A 22481-nucleotide genomic window follows, 5' to 3' on the forward strand; every position below is an offset into this window, starting at 1 on the left:
CTCCACTGAAACAGTTAAGTTAACCTGCTGTTCCTATTGGTTTCAATTCAAGAGACACTCCACTAAACAGAAGAAAGGAAACAGAAAAGGTAACCTCTCCTTACACTTCCACGTACCAGGTTCTCACTCATTTGGGAAATCAGAAACATTAACTTTGGCCCCAACTACAGTATCTCAGCTGGTGGTTCAGCACATCTCTCTCTCTCCTGGTAATCAGGTGCAATTGTTAACTCTGGAAACACTAATTTTTAACAAGAAGGTATGTTAAATATCTACAGTTAACAACACTACTACAGCTTACAGTTCCTATTCTGCACTCATTCTCCACTGTGACTGTACAGCTGGTAACTCCCATCTAAATGCAACACCTCATTCATCTGAATCCATAGCTTTCCACTTAAAAATGCAATGGTTTCCTCAATTTGTCAGAATGAGCTTTGAATTCAAATCCTAATCAAACCTTCTGGCTGTCCTTCATGTTATCTCTATTTACTATGTAGATACTGTAGTCCAGACACTCCTGAACACACCAACAGGCATTCTGAAGACTGAAATCCTAGGAAATCCAACAAATATTTTCAATTTTTTGTCTATTTCTAGATAGGGTTTTCTGATCAGATATATTTCCACTATACAACTGTTTCTGTTCACTGCATAACAGAGCAGTATCAAAAAGCCTTTTTTATGCAACTATCCATTATGTCCCATGCCCTGCTACAGAAAGAAGTTTGACTGGATTAACTGGGGCTTGTTCTCAAAAACCTCTTATTAGTTGTTTATAGAAATGAATGTCTTCCAGGTGATCATTCGAGCCAAATAATTTAAATTACCCATATTCCTCCAGGAACTGCAGTTCAGATACCTTGCTGTAACTCTCTAGTTTCTACCTTTTCAACAGTCTATTGACTGTTACGTTTGGCTCAGGATTTTTTTGAACAGATGTCATGTTTTCGGGTGGATTTTTTTGTTAAGAAGCCCAGTTGCAGCGCCTTTTCCTCTTCTCTGAAACATCATCTGCTCCTCTGAAGTTCTCAAATAGCTGCAAAATTATTTCAGACTATTTCTTTAAATTTCTGGGATGAATTTTAGCTGGGTCAGTCAAGCTCAAAGGTTGTAATTTGTCATGTTAGAAGGAAACTCATCTAACACAAGGTTCAGTCTTGTGCCCCTCTCTGTCATTCTCCATACCACCACAGCCTTCTGTCAGATTGAATCTATGATGACAGCTTAGGGAATCAAATCCACAAAAAGCCATCTCTCTCCTGCAATTTCCCCTGAAAACAATTAGAAACAATTAGTCTTCTGACAGAGTGGATCCCTGAACTGCCAGGGTGTGTGTGTGGAAAGCAGTAGGGAAATGGAGAAGAAAGACAATTCCCTTTGGCAGCAGTTAGCCATCAAACTGGCTTAGCTGCTTCACTAAATTAAAGAAATCTTTTTAAAATGAATACCAAGGACAAAAAAACCCCACTAAGATGCATGAAATATTTCAACCATTTTAGTATCAAATACAATCAAGAAAGTTTCCTCTTACTACAAATATTTACAGAATTTTCTCATCTTATTCCATACAGTCATTGTTAGATAGGTCTCACCTTGTTCCCTCTTTCAAAATAAACTTTTCATGTAAATATTAATTGCTCACATATTAGGTGTTCCTATTTATCAGTTTCCACTTTCAGTGTACTCAGATTTCTTTGTTAATGTATCCTTCTTATTGAAACAACATTGAAATAGCTGCACTTGTCTTACAAAAAACTCAGCCTGAACTGATTAACTCCACAGCAGCTTCACAGTTTCTTCCCTTTCTATCCCAACTTGCTTCCCTTGGATTTTTCATACATACCCTGTTTCACAACATGTACTTATTGAAGGTAGTTTATCCCCACTGAAACTGCCTTCCACTTTCACATTTAACTATCTTCAGTCTATTTATTAGTTAGGCTTATATCCAGAAAACCTTTAATCTTCAGTTGCTTTCTCTGCCTGACATAAAATGCTATTGGAATTGCAGCTTCAGGAGTCGTTTGTTCTGTGATGTTAATTTGATCAGGTCCTTTCAGAACAATGATACTGTTCCTCAAACTTCATTCCCTTTAGATTGCACTAATGGTCAGCCAACTTTGTGTTTAAAGCTATTCAATGAGTTCATCAAGAAAACCCTAAAAACCTGCTCACTCTTCCCAGCCCCCAAGTTAAGTTGTCCATCAGGTTAGCTACCTATCCTGGCTCATCATGTGGTCTGACAATCCCAGCATCAAAGGGATGCAGCGGGAGAACTCAGCCAGAGACAGATGATGTCTCAGGAGTGGAGCAGCTTCATCATTTTTGCAACACTCAGCCAGACACATGAACTGAGAGACAGGCACTGATTTGTTTTCTCTGGTGACCAGTGACAGGACCTGAGGTAACAGCATGAAGCTGTGTCAGGGGAGGCCTAGGTTGGATACCAGGAAAAGGTTCTTCACCCAGAGGGTGGCTGGGCACTGGAACAGGCTCCCCAGAGAAGTGGTCACAGCACCAAGCTTGTCTGAGTTCAAGAAGCGTTTGGACAATGCTCTCAGGCAAGTGGTGGGATTCTTAGGGATGTCTTGTGCAAGGCCAGGAGTTGGACTCAATGATCCATGTAGGCCCCTTCCAACTCTGGATATTCTGCAATTCTATGAACTGCACCTTATTCATCACACTATATTCCTGTCCAGAAAATTATCTAGACAGTTAAAATACCAACACTTACCAGATTACACTGCTAGTTGTTTAAACAAACAAAAGCTTGACAATCACCTTTCTCTTTTAGAAGTTTTCCTCTAATCCAAGAGCCTGTAGGAAAAGCCCACTGAAATACTACCCAGAATGTAGCAAAGCATGACATACCGAGACATTTCCTAAGCAAAGATATGTATTGATACCATCAGTCATTCTGTAGCCTTCTTTTCTATTCGATTTTAGGATAGCAAGTTTGTCCCTTGTGTCCACTCTTACTGTACACCAGTATCACCAAACACATTCCAAAACACCAAAGAGTGAAAGGACAATTTAAAGCAAGTTGGTAGCAACAAAAGCACACAAGTGGGAAAGCAGAACAGAGCAGTTCTCGTTACAGCCTGAAGGAATTGGAACTTGTGGTCAGCTCTGCATTGAGGGGCAGCAGGATCTCTCTCAAATGATAATGCAAGGCTATAGGTATCATTCTTGGTAACAAGTTTAGTACTTACAAGCTTGTTGCATTTCTGGAACACCACATTAAAAAAAGCTGAATTACAACAATTAGAGTAAAAAAGAGAAGATACTGTAATTGTGGTTCAACCTGACTACCAGTAGGCACTCCTGCCTGCAAGCAGAAAAAAGCAGAGGCACAGCAACTGAAAACAAGCAGTTATTTGCGTTCTTTCACATTTTGGTAACACTTGGTAAGTTTTTGGCAATGTGACTGTGGGATTGTTAGTTAGTTACAGTTTCTGAAAGAAAACTGGAACATACAGAGCACAGACGTTTCTTTGACAAAGTATCTACCCTGCAGCACACCCTGGAGAACATATGCAAAGTAAGATAACCACAGTACAAGGCCTTAAAAGACTAAGTGACATAACCCTGTCATTACAGTTGAACAAACCAAAAGGACAGAATGCGTATTATCATTTTTGAAAGACAACTGAAAAAATGTTACTGCAGTTGCAATGAGTGCATCTTCAAGAAATTAAGAAGCAATTCACTGTTTTGTAATTTGACTGCTTCCTTCCTCAAATAGTTTCTCCAATTACTTCAGAGCTCTTAGAAATAATCATTTAAGGCACATTTTCTTATGGAAATGACCCAAACAGCCAGCTATCAAGTCCAGTGTATAGAACAGAGCAGAAAGTTTCCCAATACTCCAAGCCTACCCTGAGCAAGGGAGTAGTGTCTTTGCTGGGGGAAGCAAAAGGTGGAGTGGTGGAGGAAGCCACACACCACAAGTAGAAAGAGTTTTTAAAGTGGTATCTATAAAAAGTACACTACTGAGTTCAAATCTGTGCACGTCAGAATCCCATCTTTGCCTCTGAAATACAAAAACTATACAAAAGTACACTGCAATTGATTGTGTCATTACTGGGAACCAAGTCGAACCACTGTCCATATACTGGTCTCTGCAGAACTGCTGATCCACATCAGTATGACCAGGGCAATCCCTCTCACATACACCCCCTGCCTGACAGAACTGCTTTCCAAGGCTACCACCTCACAGTTTAAAAGGGACACCAGTTTCAACAGGTAGTTGGCAAGAAGCATTAGGTTCACAATGGCTACGCTAAAACAGATCACAGTTGACACACAATCAAGGACATTCAAGTATACAAACACACATCTGTCTTTTTTAATACACATTTTACCTTTTAGCAGCTTATGATCTGAATCTCTTGGGAAAAAAAAACACTAAACACACATGAAGAATCCAACAAAACTGCAGCTCATCTAAAGCATAAACACATTACCCTATAAGATGAAATAAGAAAACTTCAGAAACTGGAAATATCAGAAGTTGTTATTTATGTCACCCAGAGGTGGTGAAACAGTGCAAGAGCAACCTGATTCTAGACTTTATAAAGCCAAGCTGCTGAGACCCTGCTGCAGATCAAGACCTTTCAGACTAACTCACTCCATAACATACAGAAAGGACCCCTGCACTACTTCTGTGACCTACTGCACAGAAATCACTTCCCAACCTTCACCTTTCTTTGGCTCAGTGACCTACAGGATACATCTCCTGTCTCTCAGCCATATGAGGATCTCAGTACCCTGTATGATCAGGGAAGATGGCCTCTTGCAAGAGTGACGGTCAAGTTACACTAGAGAAAATTTGTCTCCATATTCAATCCAACAAATCTCTGCACAGAGAAGACAGAAAGGAATAAAACAACCAAACTGGTTCACTCTCTTCACTTTCTCCTCCATTTTCAGATCTTAGCTGTCCTGTAACTTATCAAACACAATTTATATCCAAGATTGGGAAGAGCATGGATAGCAACCTCAGAGAATTACGTGCAGAACAAGGAAGGGGTTTTTTTGTTGTTTTGTTGGGTTTTTTTTTAATTCCATCCCTTATTCCTCCTTCACATAATTCCCTCTCCCTTTCTAGAATCAATTCAGGCACTGGAAATGTTTCTGTGGGACTCTCCAGGGGTGGTTACCTGCCATCCCAGTCGAAAGGGCTCACCCAGGGACAGGGAAGCACGAGCAATGCTGAAAGCAAAGGTACAGAATACAGAGCCAGAACACAGAAGCCCATCATAGATCAGTGTAAACTGTTCAGAGATACTTCCTCTGCATTACTCTTCTTTTTAGGGCAGAGTGGCTCTAGTGTCTTCCAGTATGACTGAAAGCAAAAACGTTCAGTTGTTCCTGAAGAGCAGATTCCCAGGTTCTTATGGAATTACTTATCACAGAAACACACCACACTGCTGCTTTTCCTGCCTCACATGCACATCCAGTCACACCTAACTACATGCAAGCAACAAAGACATTCTGACAAGTTTTCTACAGCATTTGTTTCCAAACTGCCACTGAAAAGTTGCCCTGACTGAAATCATACTGATGAAGGCAGTCTGATTCTGCCTTGCAAAGCACAGAAGTCTTCAACTGGTATCCTGGCACAAGATAAATCCCTCCCTGAGTTACACCAATCCTTGACTGAGACCCAGAACTCAACTCCTGAATACCAGCTTATAGATTTGGCCTTTGATAATGGCAAGGCAATAGTTTTGTTGGTAAGGATAAATGCAGCTTCAACCCTCTGGAACTCGAGTACATGCATATCATATAATGTGGTAGCAATAGTTTAAATTTGGTCACAAGAAGCACACATGATCCAAACAGGACAGAGATGGTGGGTCAACAAAGCAGCATTCCTTACTTTCTCCCTATGACGGGTCCTGAGGAAGACAGCAGATCACTTCCTCGCTCTTCATCTGGCCCACAAACAATTGTAGTCATCCTTATTAGTACATATGGACACAGGGTGAACACCTCCTTGTATCAACTGAAGCTGCCTGAAGGTTCACCCAAACCACATGGCTGTAGATCTTCCCTTGGGAAGCTGCCAAGACCTCTCAGTGCCTGAATCACCTTACACAGTAGAGAAAAATGTTTCCTTGTTGTTACAGCAGAGCCTAAAACTATCCCTTCATATTCCAAACGTGGAGGAAAACTATGGAGGTTGGTTCTGTTAATCAACTGATGTCAGTCTCATGAGTAGTCAATTAAGAAAGATTCCACTGTAACCACTATAATAATTAAAACTCTGCTACAAATGCCAACTTAAAATAGCTACACAGGATTAAACAGCAATTGCTCAGTGAAAATGTGATCTAATTTACTTCTAAAAATGCATAGTTTTGTAATTAACAAAGTATCAAAAAATCCTCACTAATTATTAGACTTTTTATCTGGAACACTGGTTAGAAATGGGGTCAGCCACACTGTTTTGAGCATTGTAGTAGTACACTATTTTCCCCATGCTCACATCAGACACTTCTAAGAGTACACAAGGAGTCTGTCCTCTTCCTGGAAAAAAAAAAAAAAAAAAAATCTTTCTTCTATATTTGTGGACTTCCATCAGCAAATTACAGTTTCTATGGAATTTTCACCTGCCAGCCCTGTTCGGTGAATGGTGGAGGACAGGTGGAGGACACACAGGGCATTTGACCCAGAAATCTAACATCAGTACCTGAGATCATGACTTGGAGAAATGAAGAGTGATTTGCTTATCCTGTTATCAGAAGACTGAAATCAGCTTCATGTTTTACATTACAGGTAGAGACGAAGAAATGAATGAGACTGGCTCAAGACATGCCAGAAAATAATGTATCCAACCTAGGAACCCTAGGAATCAGGAAAACTCTAGTATTTAACACATACATTAATTATGCAGTATAGTTCACAAACATAATTTAGCACCTCTGTCTTTCTACACACAGGTCCTGTTCAGACTACCTAAAAAGCTTTGTCTGCCTGCCCAATTGCCACTACACAACATTTACTCAGAACCACAGGACTCAGTAAAAGTTTGAAATGTTTAGTTTGGGATCCATCATTTAAGATCAAAACTAGAAGGATCTAAACCATCTCCTCAGTGTTTATAATGGCCACAAAGATTACCCATCTCTCCTCTGTAATCACTTTGGCTCTCATGGAACTCCTCAGCCTAGGCAGCCCCAAGGGGAGTTACTCCTGAGTGACTCTTCCTGCTGTGAACTAAATCAGTTCATGAACAGGTGATGCAAAGACCAGGACACACTCTTGGAGAACACTGGAACTGCCTCATGTCATTACCAACACAGTTAAACCAGCTCAGCCCATCTCAGTGACTCTGCTGTACCAGACTTCACTGCAAACCTGCCCCAGTGCCCCTTCCTTACCTCAGCCTGCTGTTCCAGCTGTATTGTCATCTGAGAGACTTCAATGCATGAAAACTGTTTCGGTTATCTACAGTAAACAGAATGCAGTCTAATAATTTAACAATTTCCCCCTAAATAAGGATTCTAAAAAACATATTAAGATGCTTTTAATGTATTATGTAGGCAGTCCAGGGCATGACTTCCACAATGAAATCAGACTAACACAAAATGAAGTAAAATTTTACACGGTTTACAAGAATACAGCTGTCAGGATACAGACTACAACCAAATGAGAACAGCTCTTAGAATTCAGCCTTTCCTTATCAGTTTTCAACTATAAAGCCATTTAGGAGAGCCCAAGTAAGTCTTTATAGCAAAATTATTTCTCCCTTGTATGTGGAATATGGAAGCAGAACTTCAAGATAACTTCATTAGCTGACTCATAATAAAACTGTATCAAGTCCCCAAATTAAAAGATAGATGCAGCGATATCGTGTTGCTTGATTAAAACAGTACTGTGCATTAGCAATACTTTGTAACTCAAGCAATTTTGGATGGCAAAAGATTACACTTGGATTCCAGTGTTTTTATTAGTTACAGGGACTTGATACTACTGTGAACAGTATTCAGCACTGATACAAAAGCAGTGTCACTTGACTAACAAGCAACCTGGCAGCCCAACTTCACAGCTAACAAGTTTCTATTCTTTTCACTACTCTTCTGAACAATACTAATATGCAGATGCACACAGGGCTGTGTTCCAACAGACAGGAGCCTCAACTATTCCACTTACAAATCATCATAAAACACTATACACAACACCAGGTGAAATTAAAGGCTAAATTATAAATCTAAAAATTATAAATCTATAAATTTTGATAGTAGAATTAAAAAGAAGTCAACCTGGGTGAATTTTTTTTTACATTTCTCTCAAATTTTTTGTATCAACTATGGAAAAATAGTAAGTCTCTCACTCCTTCCATAGGGCTTGTTCCTCAGACCAGGTTTTCAAATGATCCTCAGTAAACCAACCCTCTTTCTCTGCAGGTAAGATACATCTCAATCTGGATCCACTAATCAACTTGACAGCAGTACACACTCAACAGAAGTAAGACAACAAAAACCACCAGGCAAAGGAAAAAGGAACAAAGGCAATAACACACAGTCTGAGCAGCACCTCTATCTCCCAGGATTAGTCTACCAAAGGCTCAAAAACATTCCCTTTCACAGGCCACACTGCACGGACTGCACAGATCAACAGCTTCCCCGATCTACATATGATCAACAGGTCTGAAGAAAACAAGTCCAAGAACAGGATTTAGCTGGTTTGGGGTTTTTTTAAAGTATTAAAAACAGATCTTGAAAACATTACCTAGATCTACTGCTTTTTCTTTAAGAATTTGCAGTAAGACTCCAAAACTCAACATTAACTAGAGCTTGACCATTGGATCTCTGAACACCAAATCACACAACTACTCAAGGACTTTAAATAAACAAATGCCCAATGTGATTGACTGGGTTACCCTAAATGCCAGGCATTACTAGTAACCAAACTCTTCAAAGAATGCAGAAACATTTTTGTTTCTAACTGCAAGACAAGCATACATTTTGCCTAACATCACCTCAAAAAGGAGCCCATGGGCATCCCTACTGAGGACAGTAAGAAAGCACAAAAAATACAGCCATACTTGCACAGCAGTTCTCTATGAACCACAGTATATCAGAAACTGGGAGCAGAAGTCTTTATGTTTAGTAGTCCAATAATTTCTTTCCTCTACCAACTTTGTAGGCCAGTCCAAACTATGCAACTTTAACATTAAAGAGGCTTGAGAGACACTCAACACATATGCAACTTTATTGTTTTCATTTGCCTTTCCCCCCAACCAAAAACAATAATAAAAAAAGATAAATCAGTGAGTGAATGGGGTTTACACAGCACCTATAACACACAGAACTAAACCAGCTGTACCTTCCCCTAAGATTGCTTCATTTACAACATCTTGTCAGGTTTAACTACTTGTTCTGTAAAGCATAGTTTCGTTACCTCAAGCAGTCATTCCCTCAAAAAAACGAACAGAACTTGATACTTATACAGAACATTATACAATATTCAAGTGATGCGGGAACAGAAAAATATCAGAACTATTAATAAGAAAACCATGGATCAACATCTGTCTAAAGTTCATTCACTCACGAGTTGAGGCTCAGCATCTTGTGTCAGACAACAAAAAATAAGTTTGCCATAACAACCTAAGCAGTCTAAGCACCTTTTAAGAAGTTACATGTGCATTCCTCATAGAAAGCCCATATATTACAGTTCAGTTAAAAAAAAAAAATTAAATAAATCACACTAAACAAGCTTCCAGAGCACTGTCTTAAACTATCAAGCTTATCTGACTTCAAAAATGAACAAACAAAAAAACTTCCTTGCATTAACCACTTCCAAGTCTGCAGAAAAAGCATTCAGTGCATCAAAGCCATAACTATCAGCCAGTCTGCTAAACAAGCACAATTTCAGGGACTCCACAATATCTTCATTTAAGCACTTTATTCTTCTGTCTAACAATTTATTTCCATTGTGTTATACAGTGATGAGCAGAAACACGACCTGCACATGCACGCAGAGGATGGCAGAGTACACCTGACCCTGTCCTTGAGTAACTGTCAGTGCAGTGCCAATGGCATCAAAGTTCCCATCTCATATTCCCCCAAATTACAACTTTTGTCAAAGAAAAAAAAAAGAAAAAAAGTACTGGAGTTTGTAATTCTTAGTAAAAGGAGCTTTTTCATGTACTAAGACAGCAAGATACCAAGAGAACTGACAAGACACTTGGGAAAACTAAAGTAACACCCCACAAGTACAAATGCTAGAAGAGACATACTCAAGAGTTACACTACATAAGGCATCTGGTAAAGAAGAAACCTGCTTAGCAATTACTTACAATTGCTCTAGTCAACTAAATTTTGTCAAAGTATATTCATGAAAATGCAAGTAAAACCTACCAATGCTTTTCATGTAAACACTCCTAGCTTCTGTATTCACACCATCAACAGATCAGAGTTTCAGGTCTGATGCCACAAAGGTGGAAAAGTGCTTCTTCAATAGTGACAGTGACAGGTGCAATACTGAATAACCTAAAATAGATTTTCCAAAGCTTGCACCACTGCGATGAGGTTATCTATGTATTTCCTGCTACTCATATAAGTCTTAAGGTGGTAAATCTACATGTTTAGACACTTTCCTTGGCTTAGAATGAACATTGCTATGTCTGCATGAATAAGGATGCTACTTAGAGCAGAAGCCTGTATTAGGCTGAAAAGCTTAGACAACATCACAGTTTAAAAGTTTCCTGATCAATAAAAATATGTTTTGAATGATAAACTACCAGTCAAACACCAAATCATTATTCTTCATAGCTCAGCTATTTATGGTGACTTGTAATCTTCAGGTTTACTTAAATTGCCTTTAAAAACACAAGACAGACCTAGCATTTCAAATTCATGACCTTCTACGTGCAATAATGACCAAACCTGCTTTTAAGACTGGTACAAACACTGAGCAACAAAGACAGTAAAGTCATATGGAAAACGGGAGGAAAGAAGGAAGAACAGAAGAACAGGGGTGAATGGGAAATGTTCCCTACAAGAACAAGTATTTCCTTAATGTCTGTAAGCTCAGGGTATTTTAAGTTCCATTGTTATTCTCTCTGTGCACACAGTCAGAGTTAAGTGTTTGACTGGACAAAACAGGACTACTGAATGTCATGTCCAAGGAGAGTCAGCTGAGCCCCATCCTGCTGGTCACAACACAGACCTGATGCTTTTCCACAAGTGCAGTTCACACAGCTACTGATTCTTAATGGGCAATTCCCAGTTACAGGGGAATAAAGTTACAGGGGTATGAATATCCATGATTTCATGTGTCTATGTAACATATATAAATATATTAAGTACAACAGACATTTCAGAGGCTGCTTTGTGCCCTTCTCAAATACTGAGTCCAAGGACACAGCCCACCTATCAGCAGCAATTCACATTTCCAGGACTTCAGAAAGCATCCTCTTATGCCAGACATCCCACCTGTCCCTCTCACCACCCAGAGCCATGTAAACTACCAGAGGCTTTCAGATATTTGTACTTCTCATTAATTATTAAGTCCCTTCTGTGCAAGGACTCTTTTGGCTACACTACCATTAATAAGCATATTCATAAAATATTAGCACATTGCATCTTGAAAAATATCACCTTGACACAGCATACATTCTTGGAGAGTAGAATTCAGAGCTCCCTAAGGTATAATACTATTAAATTACCAACTACCACTTATACCACTTACCACATTAAATGGCTTGATTTGGCTTACAGTAACTGCAAGCCAAAGTAACACGATGTTCTCTCCATCCCTGGTCATGATACTGTTGCCAAAAGCTGGCTCAGGACCTCAAATTCCAGATCCACCTGTACAGAGTGCCATCTGCTAAAGTGGTGCTCTTATTTCCTTCAAACTCTCAGCAATAAATCCTAACATTCTCAGGTAATGTGCATGTATGATTCATATTTAACAAGTGTGAAAGAGCAAAGAATTGAAACAACCCAGAGTTAACTTCTCAGCCAGCACTACGATCATCTGATGAGAAATTACATCACAGCCTAACTGCGCACACTCACTCTCCCTGTTAATGGTGGGAATAAACCACAAAACCAAAACAAACATCCAGCCAGTATAAACTCCACATACACACCTGGGAGTGAACTCTACACACACACCTGACCACAGTGCAAAACAATCTGGGCTAAGACACTCTACAGCAAAATTATTGCTAAATCTTCCCTTCTCTCTATTAACTAAAAAAATGCTTCTTATACAGTGTTCTCTAGAGCATTGGTCAAGTAAGAGGTCAAACTTCCTCTACTGAGAGACAGGACAATAATATTCATGAGAACACTAACACTGGAAAACATTCAAACTATCATTTTCCAGAAAATTATACCAGAAAAATTACAATTTAAATTTCATATACCTCACTACTTTAATTTTTCCAATTACTGAGTTAAGCAAACCTCTGAATACAGCATTTAAAAATAATCAGGTTACTAAATCACGCACCTGGACCTTTTTTTACCGGCTGAAATGAATCACTAATGAAGAGATTGAGGACTTGGTTTCACAAGTTTGAGGTTTTTATAGGCTCTTGTTTACCAATAGGAATATCAATGAATTGCTTCTGGATGTCTTTGGAACTTCATGCTATCCTGCCATACAATAACGAAACTGTTACCTTCTGATGGGACTTGTTCCACAACATACCCATGTCATCAACACTTAAAAAATTATAGCCAGTAGATATTTCTTTCCTCAGCACTAGAAACGTAATAGGAGCCCTTTAGAGCTTCTCTTTACTCACCAGTACTTTCTTCCAGTACTTAATGCTAAGTTTTGTCTTTATTTCTAGGACATTCTGTAGCCCATATTCCAACCACCTGAAGCCCTCAAAGACAACATTTCACAACTACCATCTACCAGCACAAGGTCCTTCTGTACTGAAGTACAGATGCCATGGAAAAACAGGCCAGATGTAAGGGTTTAACTGCAACAAACCTCAGGGCTTTCAGTTCCAGTCCAAGACATGTCAAATTTGTTCTCAATATTTAGCTACCATTAAGCTCATTTCTAAACACCTTCACAAGACAAAATACCTCAGAGTAAATACCTCTCAGAGAAGGGCTGAGAGCATGAACATGCAACAAAGTTCTATTAATCACTCTTATCCTACAGCCCTGTTAAGGATTTGTTAGGCAGAAGTGCTTTGTAAATATGCATCTTTCACAGATTTCCCATTCACATTTCCTTCTCACAAAATAAACCTTATATTACTGACAAAAAAAGGGAACCTGTTTTCCTCCAGGTTTGGTAGCTCAAGTTCCTTCCCCTCACACATACACTAAGAAAATAAAGTCTTGCCTATTGACCTAAAGTTCTAACTATGAAAAACGTTAATTTCCCAAGAGGGACCGTGAGTATTAAACTACCTTTAATCCTAATATTTGAACAGTCTCATTGACTATTTGGCCTACTTTGAGATCACAGCATCATCATCAGAAAACAGAGCAAGAGCGCTAATATTAATAACAACTTTCTTCTAACTAGAAAAGATAAATAGCAAGAGAAGGGCAAACAAGGTCATCGTGTTTGGCAAAGAAAACATGACAGTAAAAAAAAAACTTGTGGAGAAACACACCAGAGTGCATAAATGCATCCCTAAGTATCCAAACACTGCAACACTTTTGTACAAGTAACCTGCTTAAAGGAGTCCGTACAAAACACAAAACATTCTGCAGGACCCAAACCCATGCTGGCTCTTACCTGCAGCCTTACTCCTAAACTTTCCAATAAAACCCCCCTGTTGTCTTAAGTTCAGCTCTTTTATGAGATGTATCATATCTAGGTTAGTGAACTGTCAACCCTGTCATATCACAACACTGCACAATCTTCTCCCTGAAGTTTGTTCCTATTTTCTGCCACTCTTTTCAGAATTCTCTTTCTTGTATTTTAAGTACTGAGAAAAATCAAGTATCAAAAAGGCACATGGGACACATCCTGCTGAAATACTAACACAGAACTGGAGGTGGAGGGGTGGAGACTTTACTACACATTTAAAAGCTGCATTTCTTAAGGAAAAACATAAAAGCACAAGGGAAGTCAGGAATCCAATTTTATCACCAGTGTTCAAAGAAATTTAAGAAGAAGAACAAAATTAGAGAATTTAGAAACACATGAGAATAGGACATTTCAAATAATTAAATCCTGCAAAATGTCTGGAAGAAAATATGTTCCATACTATGTAGACAGATTAACATGGGGAATGAAAATAGAAAAAAGAGTTAAAAACCAAAAAATAAAATCAAGTCATATAAAGTGCTTCCATGCCTATGCCAAGAAAAGCATTTTCAGTGAGACTAACTGCAGATCAAGAGTTTAGAAAAGCAACATGCACCCTTCTTCACCTTCCTAAAGAAGTTCTGCATCTTTAATGCACAATCATTACACTTTCATAACAACACAGCCTGACACAAAATCCTTGAGTTTGAAAAGGAAAATCTGGGGAAAAAAAAGCCAATGTAGAATCCCTCTTTGCATGCTAACACCTTCCCAGCAGTCACACTTTGCACTGAACATCTGACCAATGAAAATCCTGAACACTACAGTGCTTCAAATCATAACAAAAACCAGACAGTAGCATTAAATGTGTGCATAGGGTAGCCTTTACTACAAATCTCTCTTCTCAAATGTAAGCTTTGTAAGTGTTCCAGGAAGGCTTCAAGATCTCTAACTGATTTCTATTTATGACTTGGAACAACCTTGAAGTCTTGAAATTGATATAAAGGTATGAACTCAAACGGATATTGGAAAGCAATCCCTTCCAACAACATCCTCTTGAAAGCTTCCAATTCAAAAAGCAATAATTTTATAATTCCTGATTAAATATAAAGGAAACAAATCTTTAAGAGTGGTACTTAAGCCTTAAGAGGATCGTTTCCTCTCTCACTCGAGCTACCTACCTGTGCTTGAAGAAAATGACAGACCAGAAAGTTTTCAAACTTTTATTGCATCCTCAATTCATTCAATTCACCTTCACAAATCTGATTAACCGGAAAGATCCTCCCAGAAGAGCACATAAAGCTAAATACACAGAAATACACACGGACTGGTGGAAGGGAGAGCAGAGCATACTCACTAATCAGGAAGAGTACACACACAGACACAAGAGCAGCAGCCAGCATTTTCTGCCTGATGCCATTTGATGTGTTCCTTGACATTAAAGCTGGTTTTCCCTCTTACAAGTGCAATGTGTAAAAAGAACAAGTAACTTATTATATATACCTATATGGCCTGCAAATTGGAATGTTCTGCTCTAGCAGATTCCCGCACATATACAGGTACTTGTTCCTTTAAAACAAAAACTTGAAAAAAATAATGCATTAACTTACAGGTATTCAAAACTCAGACCAAATACTCTCTACAAATTGATAAATAACTGCATATGTATTTTTGAGGGATATGATCATATAGTCAGGGCACAATCACTGTGGCAAGCTACAATCAAAGAGCAGACTACATACAGCTTTCTTCGATGGAATAAATTGCTGTTGTATACATATAACTTAGAGAACAGATCACAGAATGTCCTGAGTTGGAAGGGACATCACCAAGTCCAACTCCTAGCTCTGCACAGGACAACCACAAGAATCACACCATGTGCCTGAGAGCGTTGTTCAAAGGCTTCCTTAACTCAAGACAGGCTTGGAGCTGTGACCACTTCCATGGGGACCCTGTTCCAATGCCCAACCACTCTCTTTGCTAGTCAGCCTAAACATTCCCTTACACAGTTTCATGCCATTAAGATTACTTAAAGTGTCCTAATTATTCTGCTTTCAAAGAGAAAAACCTCTTTCAATATTAAATGTTATAGACAATAAACAAACTAAAGTTTGCTAATTCATATCCTCCACTATTTCAAAACAGAATTTGAACCTCCTGGAGAAGCCTCTGACATACATAACCAACTCCTGCTATTTTCTGAGAGCTTAAGTAGTTTCAGCACTACTTTAGAGCACGGTGTACACATCTTCATCACTATTACATGGTAAACTGACCACATGTACAGAACACTAACATCACCTTATCAAACCACTTTAATAGCACTCCCCTGCTCACAAATTAGTGCCCACCTGTATAACAACAGGACATCTATCATAATTCCTTAACTTCTACACAGAACTGCTACCTTCTAGGACATTGTCAAATCCCAAAGGCACAACCTATACTTCTTGTTCCTAGATGAACCAGTAGATTTTGCTGCTTCTGATTTCTAACTGGAACAGGCAATCTCATTCCAGCCCCAAATAAATGGCACCGATCTGTAATAGAATTCTGTGCCACCACCACCCCTCTGACTTTAAAAGAAAACACTGCTGGCACAGGTGGGTTTCACACCACAGAATTAACAACTTCTTCAGGTAGCTGAAGGTGGTGCATATAGAAGCTACTCCTCCCCATCAGCCAGATTTCCTAACTTGGATGAATGTTCATGTGCACAGAGTAACTTCCAACACTAAACAGAGCAGAACAGAAAGCTTTAGTGTAACTGAAGATGGAATACCCAGGAAGTTGTCACTATCACTAAATAGTTGGGACCTGGGTACAGAGAGAGAAAGGGAAAATGAAACAAAAACTTTTCATCACTTGACTATTCTGACATGGTATGAGAGTTTTCTTACACTTGCAATTTGGCCCCAGTTGTCATAAGCTGTCACATTTTTTCTCTCAAAATTCTCTAGCTAAGGATCTTAAGTATTTTCCCCACAGGTCTATCTGAGGTAAGCAACTAAGCTCAACACCATACTAAAAGGTAAAGTTCAGGTCATGATATCAGCCCACAGAAAAATCTCTTCCAGTTATGAACTGAGGTGTCTGTAGACTGTTGCTTCAGACAAAATTGCAACAAGCCCTTGTTTCCCTGTTCCCCTCCTATCAAATTATCAAACACGCAGGTTCTTGGAAATCTAATCTACAAGTGAAGTGTATTTAAAGTTGAGCACAAAAAAAGATTAGACTGGTATACAAAATTAATGCCTCCTGCTACAAGTGAGCAGAAAAGCTGGACAAAGGGGGACGCGACACAGACAGGAAGCAATACTCTTCCAGTTTATAGGACTCATGAACCGAAGAATATGCAGAAAGGGGTGTCTCTACTCTTCCCATTTGCTTCAAAATCCTTCAGTGTTTCAATTGTTGTCTTCTAAGAAGAGACCACTTAAAGGAGTTCAGTTGCTCTATTGTAAGATTTCAGGACTTCTACAACTGGGGAAGGGGGCAAAGATTCTCTTCTGTTAGTAAGCAAAAAACTTCATAGTGAGTTTTCTGACACTACATAAAAGAAAAAAAAATAAAATCCAGACTTGAAACTACTGATTCAATTACAGTCCCTGCTATGATTTTACATTCATTTGATCCCAATTGCCCCTACAAGATTCCAGAATACCCAATAACCGTGAATCATGTGTCAGCAAGGGAGTGGTTATTTTAAGAGTATTTAAGACACTGCATACACAGTTGTTGAATTAGAAACACACACTTTTACAGAAGCACTCACAGAATGCAGTTTCTTACACTGGCAAGAATGTAATAAAAAAAGACTATAGAACCCTTAGCTAAATTTTCCTATGTAAGTTAAGACTGTCCATACACTGACTCGCTACACCTCAGTTACACATTTTATACATTTTTAAATTCATCAGAGCTTAGATGGTAACATATGGGTGCCTTTTTGTACATTTCTTACCAGCTTTTTCCCTTGATAGGCTAAAAGCAGTTGTTTCAGCAGCAAGAGAACCTGGATATGGTAGCCTGCCAACGCCTCCAGTATGGATTTGGGAGGAGAAAGGTATATTTTTCTGGGCAGATATTGCTTGGAAGGGATCTCTGGCAGCAGTGCCCAAGGCAGTTCTATGGAGAGATGTGATCCTTGAGGCTGCCCAAACTGGGTAAATGAAAATTTACCAAGTACTGCTTCGCTAAATTAAGACACATCCTATTAGAGAATGTGTTTAAAGTCTTCTGAAGCATTTGAACGAACATTAGCTTATCTTCACCAGGTTTTCTATAGCATTAGGAAATATTGACAGGTCATACTGAAGGGGGAAAAAATTATGTCTAATAATGAAATTTTATCAAGTAAGTTTTTCTTAAGCATCCCCAAAGGCAGGGCAGGGAAGATAATACAACTGTGGATTTAAAGAGATCAAAAGCACAGTTTAAACTATTTCAAGGGTTTGCTCAAACACCAGGTAACAGAGTATGACAGCATCCACAGACGATAATTACACAGATAAGACTTAATTCCACCTGCTGTGCAACCTGCCAGTTACACCATGACACATTTACAAAGAAAAACAGTAAGAACTGAATGAACAGATTCATTCTGTGCAATTATAATTTTGAACTCTGGGTGCTTAATCCTTCTTTCTGCAACCAGTAACACTACCTAAAAATAGAAAGTAAGCTCGAATTTTAAACTCTGAAATCACTCTGGCAGAAACGTAGTAGGACAAGCAAGCAGCCACTTCAGTGTTAAGGTGAGGGCACTGATTCACCATCAGACCAGGACCTTAGTCAGAAGAGGGAGTTAAGAATAATTCAATAAAACAACAGCACTCTCTCCCCTGCCTCAACGCCAAGGTCAGAGACACTGGAATTTTAAAAAGTTTACCCGAGGGGAAAAATGCATCTAACCTATACAAACTTGAACATGCACAAGACAAAAACCCAAACTAACATCCAAAACCTTAGCAGACCATGGTACTATCGGCATCTACATCAGGATAACAAACTCACTCTAGAAAAAACCAAAAAACTCAAAGCCATGATAATTCCCATACCCACAGGGATTGTTATTAACTCTGGAAATGTCATCAACACAGACGTATTTTCCTATTAGATAATTAATACCTCTGATATATACTATAAGACTTAATTAAAAGTACCTCTGCTCACACACTAATCTTTACTGAAGCAGTGCTTCAACTGAGAAGTTCTAACTTCCCAACATTTTAAATATGCCTTATAATGCTGACATGAGGTGCTTCAAACAAATGGCTTTGTTCCTTTAACCCTCTTAAAAAAAAACAAAACTGAAAAAAAAGCCCCAACAAAAAACTCAACCAACTATATTCACTTATTTTCCATAAGGATATGTATTTTTACTTATCTACAAAGTCTCAACCCTCTCCTACATTTCTATTTTTTTGTATACAAATCTAGAGGCTGGGGATGCAGCGTGTCTTATCTCCTTTCCTTTCAAAAGAATGCAAAGAAAACAAACGTAGTTTCCCTCAGTTTGGTTGGAGGCCATCAAATCTAGGATGCCTATAGATCTACGCACACTTTGTATCCAAAACATAAGTTAATGAACACATTCAAAAAGCTTCAGTCTGTCTTATTTTTTCAGTTTTTATCCCATTTAACTAAATTTACCTCTGCTCTGCTTTTCCAGCTGTTCTCCTTTCAATCTACAATCTGAATTTCCAGATAAACAAAAAGCAACATCCCCCTCAAAAACAGAAAACCACAGGCTACACAGATTAACACCTTTTAAAAAGTCCTTTATAAAGGATAAACAAATCCAATCCACCTACTTGTTTATTCAGGCAGTTATCAATTAAATTGACTTCCTAGTCAAATCTTCGTCACTATATTATTAACAGCGGTCTATTGTCTGGTTCTCAAAATTACAGCTTTGAAGATGTGATTTGCTCAAAACCAGGAATTTTAGACAATACAGGAGCCGTTTAATGTTACATAACAAATGTCATTACATTTGGAAGGATTTGGGGTCTCCTGATATTTTTTGGTTTCTTAGATTTAGCAACAGACTTAGCAACAGCCACAACGTGTCTACCCCAAAAACCTGGGAGCTAAACCAACTGTAAGAACACAGGATCAGACGGTAACTTCCAGTACCACTGTCTGTGTTGCCAAAGAGCTTCTTACTAGTCTTCTACCTCCACACAAAATCATTACCTGAAGCCAGGTTGAAGCAAGGCACAGTCTACTCGTTAATAGAATTAACATCACTTTAAGGCCCTTAGTTGCCACTTCTTTTAAGAGTTACTACATCCCTCATACCAGCTGGGTATTTTAGAACTCAAGTCAACTTAGCAACATTGTTTTTCCTTCAGAAGACTCTTAAAGAATATCACTGCTCAACTGAAGTTTTCAATTGTAACAGTGAAGATGCACTATTTTTCCTATTTATTCTTTGTAGGAACAGGATGGGAGAAAGATAAGATGAAAGGGAAGCAAAACAAGATTCTTTTTTGTGCATCAAAACAGTAATTAGTCATTTAAATATCTTGTGACTTGATGCTTGAATATTAAATCTCTTTGATTGCATTTTTCCCTAGGGAAAGTTATTTAGTCAAGAGGAGAGCTCTTAGCTCCAAATATGTGTTCATTTAAAATTACATTTATGCAAAACTCAAAGAACTGCTAGAATTCTATTTATAAAAAGTTATAAATGCTTGTTCACACTAGTGGAAGCCGCCCTCTCCTCCAGACTCTTACGGACACTTTGCCATCTGTTTGTAATACAAAACATCTATCATTTTCGTATTAGGAAAAAAAGTCCTCCAACTCAGGTTTTCAGCTGCTACATAACACAAACAACTACTAACCTTCCTAAATCCTGCATGGCATGAAGTTTGGGAAACACAACACGGCAGTATTAAACCTGTGAGGTTTGCTGTGACTTAGGTCATAAAATTGTGTCTCTCTGTTGTCAACACCAACATAAAACTGAAGAGAAAGCTTTTTAGGGCAACAACAGGGAAGGAAGGAAATTTAGCAAGTTTGCAGAAACACGAAGGAGGAAGAGTTTAATATCAACTATTTCACGTAAGATTCGAAAGGCATTCAGAAAGACACACCTGTGTCTACTGATGGCAAACAAATTTCTCTTGGGGGTGTGTGCTTGTGTGCATATTCAAATACAGGCATGAGCAAACTTTAACTAAGGAAAGTGTCTACTTACGCCCACTGCTGTGAAATTTAACCCTCGAAGCTAGATTTAGGAAACAAAAGCATCACATTAACCACAAAAACAAACCTTATAATTAATGTTTAATATCTTTCCCTTGCCCATTACTACTTTTCCTTAGCTAGGACATATCTCTCTAGGTTTAGGGAGACTATACAGACAGCCCATGTAATTTTCTAGCCTGAAAACTTGTAGCTGCCAGGCAAGCAGTAAAAGACAGCAATCTGACATTTCTACATAAATAAATGCCCACTCGCTCACTTGAACTGAGAAATGAACTCAGCAAGCATCATAGCAAACAACAAAACTTAAAATTCTGGTACAAGAGGAAACTAAGGGTGCTTTCTCTTATATTCAGAATCTACAGGTTTCAATTCAGAACATATCTATTGTGTCAAAAAGAAATACAAGCATTCTAAGCACTGCTACCTATTCCTCAATGGATACCATGCTAAAGTTTTGAGCACCTCTACAAAAATAAACACCACCAAAACAAAACCATAAAAACCACCAACCTTCCAATTAAAAACACAAAAAAACTCCATCACACTTCACAATATACATTTTAGCGGATGTTTAAAGCAACTTATGACTTGCACAAGACTTGGAAATACTGAATTATGTTCAAATGGTAGGGAGTTATGCTACAAAAGCCTCAGAGAGCAGTTACTGAATAGACAACAGAATGAAGAGTATTACTCTCTAGAAATCACTCTGCTTGAAGACATTTCACAAAAACTCATAGACTCAGTTAACTTATAGCAGTAGTGTCACAGACAGGAAACTCCACTTAAAGATCATACTTCACTTAAAATAAAGGTAACTCAAAGGATTCTACATCTGGAAATACAAACAGAAACTTCAGAGCTGCCACCTTTAACAGACAAGGAAAGTCTGACAACTACAAAAACTCGGCACTATGAAACTATCACCTTTGTTCCTAGCACCAAATTTCAAAACCTGCTTATGTAACTATTTCTACAGTTCTCCCCTATTTGCTGTGCTTAATACACAGATGGGAAAAACTGATTATACTAAGGAAATAGCTAAAGATTTGTAAACACTGAAAGTAACAACACACTTCAGAGCCGGGGTTTTCAACAACAACCGCTACCGAGTGTTTTATCTTCAGCAGTAACAGCTAGTGATTGTTTCACCTATCTTGGAAAGCGCTGAGCGAATGATTAAACGATCCCAAAGTTCAAAAAGGTTTAAGTTTCACCCTCCACTGAGAAAGCAAAATCGAGCGGGAAACGACAGACTTTTAGCCTCCCAACACGGATTTGCTCGCTTTCAGTCGTGCTTCAGAACCGACTTTCGGAGGAACCATCACAATTTTACTTACGCCTTACAGACCTCTAAGTGTGTCTGAAGGTGTTTCTACGGTTTTCAAGTAAACCCAAGCGGAACCCCATCCGCTCCCTATCTCTGGGCAGGGGAGGGAGGTCCCGCTCCCCTGAGCCGCGGGGTCGCGCGGCGGCGGGAGCGCGCACGGGCCCGGCCGGCCTCAGGGGAG

General features: G+C 38.8%; 1 protein-coding gene across 5 annotated transcripts in view; it reads right to left on the reverse strand.

Moving 5' to 3' along the window:
* The window catches only part of EPC1 (enhancer of polycomb homolog 1), a 64109-nt gene that overhangs the window by 24336 nt on the left and 17292 nt on the right, over positions 1-22481 (reverse strand). The gene's annotated exons all lie outside the window — the stretch shown is intronic.

Source organism: Corapipo altera, unplaced genomic scaffold, assembly GCF_003945725.1.
Source record: "Corapipo altera isolate COAL_440 unplaced genomic scaffold, ASM394572v1 47, whole genome shotgun sequence".
In the NCBI taxonomy this organism is placed as follows: domain Eukaryota; kingdom Metazoa; phylum Chordata; class Aves; order Passeriformes; family Pipridae; genus Corapipo; species Corapipo altera.